This window comes from Glycine max, chromosome 15, assembly GCF_000004515.6.
Source record: "Glycine max cultivar Williams 82 chromosome 15, Glycine_max_v4.0, whole genome shotgun sequence".
Lineage (NCBI taxonomy): Eukaryota > Viridiplantae > Streptophyta > Magnoliopsida > Fabales > Fabaceae > Glycine > Glycine max.
In genome coordinates, this window is record NC_038251.2 from 38,501,830 (window position 1) to 38,510,375 (window position 8,546).

Consider the following 8,546-nt stretch of genomic DNA (forward strand, 5'->3'; position numbering starts at 1 on the left):
ATCACCTCACCATTTTTGGGTTTGGTTGCTCAAACAGTCTTTTTGGATTCTTAAGTTTTGCATAGGAATAGTAATAATGTTTGTATCCTTTAACAGTGCATGTACCATATAGTTTTCACATCATACCATTACCAATATGTTACTTTATCCATTAGTCCATTGAGAACACAACCCATAACAATTAAGTCTTACTTTTTGGGTTCTTACTTTACAGCAATTACTACTCATTAGATTTCCATCTTCGTTTTTGTTGTTATAAGCAAAAACTAAACATTAAAAATTGGTCCTCTCTTTGACAAAGTATGCTTATTCTTCTATGTGTATTCATTTGCCAACACTCACAAAAGGTGAACATGCTAGTGAGACAGATATGGGAGGGCTTAGAACAACAACTTGTGAACAAACCCCATTTACAGAATCCCATCAATGGAGCTAAGAAGGTTCCTAGAGCTGTTGGAAATGGCAAAGGTCCACCACCACCACTACCACAACAGGAACTACCACAAAACCAAACTTCACCTCAGGCAAGGAACAACAGGAGAAGAAGGAGTAGAGGTGAAGGAAGAAAATTTGATCAAGGAGATATTTTGATGAGACCTATTGTGACTAGAGGTGTTGAAAATGGAAGCATCATGTGTGGTGAAAAAGATATGAGTTACCCTACTTCAAGCAAGTCTTTGAGCTTTGCTTCTAGACCTGGCTATGGACAAGTTGGAAGAAAGTGCATTGTGAAGTCTAACCACTTCTTTGCATAGTTACCATACAAGGACTTGAACCAGTATGATGTAAGGCTCGTTTTGCTTGCTTGGTCTTTATGAGACTAGTATAGCCTTGTGCAAGGAAAAATTAAGTTGGGGTTATGTGACTTATTGTGAGTGACTCAGAAAACAACTGTAGCCCTTTAAGGAAGTGTTTAAGTTCTTTTATGTGTTGTTCAATTGCATAAAGATTTGTTTTTGGTGTCCTTTTTCCTAGTAGTAACATTTATGACTCCTTAAAAATTTGGCCTGAATTTTTGTTCTTATTGTTTGTTGCCTTTGTCGTGTTTTGTAGGTCAATATTACAGCTGAAGTGTCTTCCAAAGCAGTGAACAGGTCCATTATAGCAGAACTAGTGAGGCTGTATAAAGAGTCTGACCTTGGGATGAGGCTTCCAACATATGATGACACAAAAAGTTTGTACACTGCAGAGCCACTTCCTTTTTCATGGAGAGAGTTTAAGATAAAGGTTGTTGATGATGAAGATGGAGTTAATGGATCCAAGTAAGATTTAGTATTGGATAGTAATTCCATACTTCTATTTGGCTTCAAAACATAAACATGATGGACTGTATGTGTGTGTGTGTGGGTGTATGTGTGTGCGTGTGTAAGCATTTGAATTAAGTTCAATTTCCAACTGACACTTGCACCATTTTTAGAAGGGAAAGAGAATATAGAGTGGAGATCAAGTTTGTTGGCAGGTCAAATTGGCATAATAATTGAGAAACACTCCAAATTGTTGACATTGTATTTAGAGAGCTATCATCTAAGAGGTAGTTTTGCAAAATAATTGAAAGAAAATGTGAAACTTGAAGTTTTTTTTCTTCCCACAGCTTCATTTTCTAAAGGTTTTTCCCAATTGGGAGGTCCTTCTTTTCACCTGAAATTAGAAGACCACAATGGCTTGGAGAGGGTTTGGAATCGTGGTGTGGATTTTACCAAAGCATAAGGCCTACTCAGATGGGTCTTTCCCCCAATATTGGTATATTATTACTCACCATAGATATCATTTTATATTCATGCTTTTATTACAAATAAACTATAAAAAAGTATTTAGTATTATTTGTGAACATAAAATGATATTAGATATATGCCTCGCCATTAATAAATGGATTGGGTTGTTATTGCAATGGTAAAACCAATTTAACATTATCATTTATTTACTGAATATTTTAATATACAAAAAACAAAGCCAACTCAACACAGTGTCCGCCAACTTAGAGGGTTAAGGTTGACCCTAAATCTTCTTGCTTGTGGTAGTTCAAAGGTCTTTGTATTGCTTTTGTACTTTTTCTTTTTATCTTGTTGGTTCCACATAATAATGATTGAATATTTTTGTTTTATCATCTGCAGGAACTTCATGACAATGTTAAGGAAAAACTTTCTCAGTTTTGTCATGTTTCGGTAATATCATATAAACATTCTCAGTTTTAACTATGATTACTCTTTCTCTCACTAATCATTGATACGTAGTAGTTGTCTACAACTTAAATATCATGAAAGTGGGAAAGAAAAGAATTGTTTACCCCAAGTTGGTCAGAAGGTAGTGTACGTTGATATTACAATGATCTGTTTTCAAACAGTTGTGAAATGCAATAATTTTTCCTTGTTTTTGAAAAAATAAAGGGAAATGCTAATATTTTTAATAGTGATTTATAACAATATTATTTTTGCTCAACTCTTTGGTCCAATTTAATTTAAATTATGAAATTCCTAGGTATGTGCTATTCCTGTTTAGTGCGAAATTTCATGCAATAATTATTACTACTGGTCACTATGTCAGCTAATACTTGAATGATACAGAAAATGATAAATGGGATGACTGTCAGCCCGTGGGCATGCATAAATTTTTCACGAAGCGTACAAGACAGTGTTGCTCACACTTTTTGTACTGAATTAGTCCAAATTTGACAAGTATCTGACATAGTAGATTTCCAGCTATTATGTTTTTTAGTGTTTGAAGTGGGGACAAATGCACTATATATTGTTTTTTTGTTGTAGGAATTTAATCCAGAGCCTGTTATCCCCATCTACAATGCCAAATCGAAACACGTGGAGAAAGCTTTGAAGCATGTTGACCATGTCAACAAACAAAAGGAAAGGAATTGGAGCTTTTGTTAGCAATATTGCCCGACAACAATGGTTCTCTCTATGGTATGCCCCCTTAAATTATAATAAAAGTACATGCTATATAAAGTTGTGATTGTCATTTACTTCAATTGTTGTGACATATGTAACCTATGTTCTGAGTTAATTGTAAATATTCATAATTTCATATAATTATATTTTGTTTTCAGGTGATCTCAGGCGTATTTGTGAAATAGACCTTGGTTTAATTTCTCAATGATGAATGACTAAGCATGTCTTTAAGATCACTAAGCAATATTTGGCTATGTGTCTTTGAAAATCAATGTGAAGGTTTGTTTTCTCACAAATCTCAGTGACATGAAATAGCTATTTCCTTTAAGTCTACTATCAATTTCTTCCAATTTATTTTTGATCAATTTCTTCCAATTGACTGACAACTGTCCATCCTTTTTGGTTTTCTTCACCATTATTGCATGCATAAATTTTTGTGCATAAAAATCGTGTGTACTGGTTATAAGTTGTTGGCAAGTCAAGTCTTTCCTACCTTTTGTATTGGTTGGATTATCTCTACCAACCCGTTCATAGTTAAATTATAATTTTGGCACAAGGTGTAATGAGTTGGTTAACTGACTTGCACCGGAAATCCTAAACAAGGATGAGTTGGTTCTTCTGAGTATCAACTTTGACTTGATCCAATGAATTTTTTTTGTCCAAATATCATACTAACAAGAAATTAAGGAATTTCATAATGGATGGTAAAATCTATGATCTATTGAAATTCTTAAGATTGAATGTCTAGTGATTTCTGATATATATTTTTTTGCTATTTGGTCATTATATGCAGCCTTACCCTTGATGTAGGTAGTGAGGGAGAAAAATAGGAATTGAGATTCAAAATAATTAGATATTTGATTGATATAGTATGTTGATAACTTGATACTAAATATGGAGCCTATGGTCTTATTTTTATTAGAGTATAAGAGTATATTTTATTTTTATACTCAAAATAAAGAGCACTACAGAGTAAAATATACTCTAATAATTTTATATACTAATAACCAGGTCAATAACAATTGTGGTGTCATTAAGACAAGATGAAGCCCACTAATATAGTATGATGATGACAACTACAAACCATAGTTACTACTTACTAGGTTTGTAGGACTCAGGCCTTATGAAATATTGGTATCGAGGGGTTATACATAGTCAATACGCTTAGGTATGCTACCAATAATTACATCGGCTAGGTTCATGTTTGGAGAGGTTATTGGTACTGATAGGATATCTACATTTCCAACCATATAGAGATCACATAAGCCAAATCATAATCATTATCAGGATCATTGTAGAGTATATACTATACACTATCCAATAAAGCAATATATAGGGAGTTCAATTGACAATAAAGACACCCCTTCCTCTAAATTGAAGAGCTTAACAACCCCATCCAAAGCCAAGAGCACTTAGCGCCTAATCTAGCTCTAATCCAACAGGCTTTTCTATCTAATGAAGCTTGCACCCAATGGATTTGGTGATGATTCCATTACAATCCGACAACAAGAGCTCCTCATTGTTGACCTTGACGTCTTTCTTTCATGCCTTCATCACAAACATATTGTTCACTAAAATGCATGCAATGGTATCCATCCTTGTGGACCTAGTAATGGGTTCCACTCTGCTCTATGGATATTGTTGGAATTATTTGACTTCATTGGTATGTTTCCAACTACTAATTAATCATCATTTGACCTCTTCTTAATGAAGATGGGAGGTAGAAACATCATTCTGGTTAATGGTGTAAGCTGTTGTGTTGGCATTGGTTAGTGACATACCAAGTATAAGATTTGGAGCGGATGCTACCCATCTTGAAAATGGGGAAGACTCCAGCCCTTCATTACCAGCTGTAAGCTTATGATCCATTTGTCTTGATTTTTTAATTTTGCAGTAGTTCTTGAGGGTTTTGATAGCTGATATATATTGTTGAATATGTAGGTAGTAGCATCTCAACACCGACCTGAACTGACAAAATAAGTTGGTTTAGTGTGTGAAAGAACTCATACAAGATTTCTACAAAATGTGGCATGACCTTGTTTGTGCCTTAGTTAGTGGTGGTATGATTCGGTAATACAAGAAATATGACCTCCTAGCTCTCTAATTCTTAATTTTGTTTTTGTCATTTCATAATAATGTTTTTATTATTTAAAATTAATTAATTTTTTTAAAAAAATTACATTCTAAGACGGTGGTTAGCTAACGACCATCTTAGAAGGCCACGTATTTCTAAGACAACTTTTTATGAAACCGTCATCAAAAGTCTTAACTTTTGACGATGTTAGCAAGGGGCCAACCACCTTAAGAGCTATTGGACTAAGAACCATTCCAAATTGAGTGAAACAACAGAGAGAACAACCACCAAAATTGAGGATTTTTTTTTTGTAATTGGCAATTTACTTGTAATTGGACCCTTGAATGTTTACCTTCCTTCCTTTCAAATTTTCTAACAAAAAGGCCTTTCATTGGAACCCTAAATGTGGTCATCCGAACACTCTTTGGATCTGCCTAGTTTATATTTTTTGCACTTTAATTTCTTGCTTACTTTCATAGCTTATTTTCTTTATTATTCATGCCTAGTGTCATACCCTAATTTCGTCCGGGGACCATTGTTTGACCGCTTCGAGGTACTTGGCACCCTTTGTTGCATAATATGTGAAGTTACGTGACATGCAGGAGATCAAAAGGAAGTATTTTTACACAATCCATGAGATTCCGTAACATGCCGGAAATCAAAAGGAAGCATTGTTACGCAATCTGTGAGGTTCCGTAACATTCCAAAAGCCAAAAAAGAAGTAATTACGTGACCCGTAAGGTTCTGTAACCTTACGGAAAGAAAATAAGTATCGTTACGAAATTCGTAAAGTTTCATAACAATACGGAAAAAGAATGAGGGGGGTGTACTTAGTAAAAAAAGGGGATGCAAATAGCAACCAAGCCCACTTGGGCCTTCCAGGATGTTCCTCCAGAAGGCGGTTGCTTCTGGAGGAAGCAACCTGGCTCGCCTGGGCGAGCTGGGTGGCAAGCTCCTCCCCTATTTTCCTATAAATAGGGGGAGGAGTGAAGGAGAAAGGGGTTCAGCCCTTCTGGTATTTCGGGATCACTTAAAATTAGCGAGAAAAATTGTTTCTGTGAAGAAAATCCAAGCTGAGGCGCTTCCGTAACGTTTCCATGGGTGATTTCGCGAAGATTTTCAACCGTTCTTCGTCGTTCGTCATTCGTTCTTCGTCGTTCTTCAGTCTTCAACCGGTAAGTTCCCAAAATCGAACTTTTCAATTCATTCTATGTACCCTTGGTGGTCCCCATTTGTTTCACGTACTTTTATTTTCATTTCATTTACTTTCTGTACCCCCTTTTGACGTGCTTTAGTCATTTACTTAAGTCATTTTCTCGCCTAATAAAAAAATAAAATAAATTTCCACCGATCATTTGATTTGTAATATACGTTAATTTCTGTATATGTAAATTACCACTTGTTTTTCTTTTCGTTTCATGCATGCGCATTGCATCATTCATATCGGAGCCTTGATTCACCCCTTTTTAGGTAAATGATGGGGACAAATCAAATCGGAAAAAGATTCTATCAAGTCAAGATTAAGGGCCTAGATGTCACCACCCTTAAGGAGCAGGGACGGTTGATGGGACCCCCCCAAAGGCAAGCCTTTCGCAAAGTGTACGGAAAGATTTTAGATTTGATCACAGCGGAGGTATTTACAGAAGCCGTTGTATCCCTCACCCAATACTATGACCAGCCGTTGAGATGCTTCACGTTTGGGGACTTCCAAATAGTACCGACTGTTGAAGAATTTGAGGAGATTCTAGGATGCCCTCTTGGGGGAAGAAAACTGTATCTTTTCTCCGGGTTTCTTCCCTCCTTGAGCAAGATTGCAACTGTGGTCGGAGATTCGGCGAGAGAGTTGGATCGTATGAAGCAAACTCGAAACGGCGTAGTGGGCCTACTGCGGAAATACTTGGAAGGCAAGGCAAGGGATATGGCGAATCAAGAGGAGTGGGTCCCGTTTGCAGATATACTAGCTTTGCTAATCTTTGGGGTTGTTCTCTTTCCAAATATGGACGGTTTGGTGGACCTAGCCGCTATTGATGCTTTCCTTGCATATCACCATAGCAAGGAGAGCCCGGTGGTAGCTATCTTGGCGGACTTATTTGATACATTTGACCGAAGGTGTGAGAAGAACAGCGCACGGATTATCTGCTGCTTACCCGCTCTTTGTGTGTGGTTGGTTTCGCACCTATTCCAACAAGACATAAGGCACCCGTGTCTGCTCCAAAGTTATCACTCGTGCGTCGAAAAGAGAAGAGTAGATTGGGACCAATACTTGGCTGGGATAGGAGGCAGAACAATCAACTGGTTTCCTCGATGGAAGGAAGGAAAGGAGGGAGTTCTCTTCTCATGTGGGGACTACCCAAACGTTCCATTGATAGGGACGAGGGGTTGTATTAACTATAATCCCGCACTTGCTATAAGACAGTTAGGGTACCCCATGAGGGGAGCACCGACGGAAGAGAGCCTCTCGCATTTCTTTGTGAGGGATTTTGGCGCGCAAAGTTTCAAGATTGTACAAAGAGTCCACAAGGCGTGGGAAAGCCCGTTAAGGAAAGATAAAGAACTTAGGGGCATCCGTAATGGCATCATCGGTGGTTATCATGAATGGCTAAGAGTTCATACACGAGGGTTAGATTGGCTCTCCAAGTTGAAAATTATCAACGAGGAGAACTTCGAAGCTCCGAAAGAGGATGAAGAAGTCCAAGCTCTAAAAACAGAGCTAGGAAAGGCAAGACTCGCCAAAGAAAAATTCAAGTTAGTCACTACAGACATATGGAAAGAGTGTGCCGAGTTACGAGAGGAAAATGCGGCTACCGCAAGAGCCCTCGAACAAGAAACCAAGAGGGCTCGCAAGGAAGAGCATGACCGAGATAAATTCTGAGGAGCTTTATGGGGCAGCAACAATGAGCTCAAGCTCCGGAGAGAGGAAAGAGACCAGTCACGAGTACATGGCATGGTCTTAAAGGAGGAGTTAGCTGCTTGCTCAAGATCCAAGAGGAGTTTGGCCCAACACTTAGAAGCCACGGAGCATAGCATGCTAGCCATAATAGGGCAGTACAAAGAAGAGTTAAACCAGTCTTTGACCCATGAACAAAAACTAGTAGAGGACTTTGCACAAGTGTACGCCGAGAAGGAAGCAAGAGGGAGAGTGATTGATGCATTGCATCAAGAAGCAACCATGGGGATGGATAGGTTCGCCTTGACCTTAAATGGAAGTCAAGACCTCCCGCGACTACTATCCAAAGCAAAGCCCATCAGCGAAGTGTGTTCAGCTCTAGAGGAAATTCACGGGCTAATCAATTACTGTCAACACATGATAGATTTAATGGCCCATATAATTAGAAACCATTAGGTTCTGTTGTAACACTTTTGTATGATCTTGGCTAGATAAAAGCTTTTGTTCTTGTTTATAAAAAGAGAAGTTTTGAAACTCATCACGTTGTCTAAAAAGGCCTTGAGGTGGATCCAAGTGCTCTGATCATTCATTAGCATATTAATGTTTTGGTGGCATGCTCACCACTGTTTGTTTCTTTAGGGAACTCACCATAACTAAAAAAGCGCAAAGGCACCCCTATAACACCCGA

At 37.8% G+C, this 8,546-nt stretch overlaps 1 pseudogene; it reads left to right on the forward strand.

Moving 5' to 3' along the window:
• The first annotated feature begins 353 nt into the window (after positions 1-353).
• LOC100807085 (protein argonaute 10-like) lies at positions 354-4,971 on the forward strand (annotated as a pseudogene).
• The last annotated feature ends 3,575 nt before the right edge of the window (positions 4,972-8,546 follow it).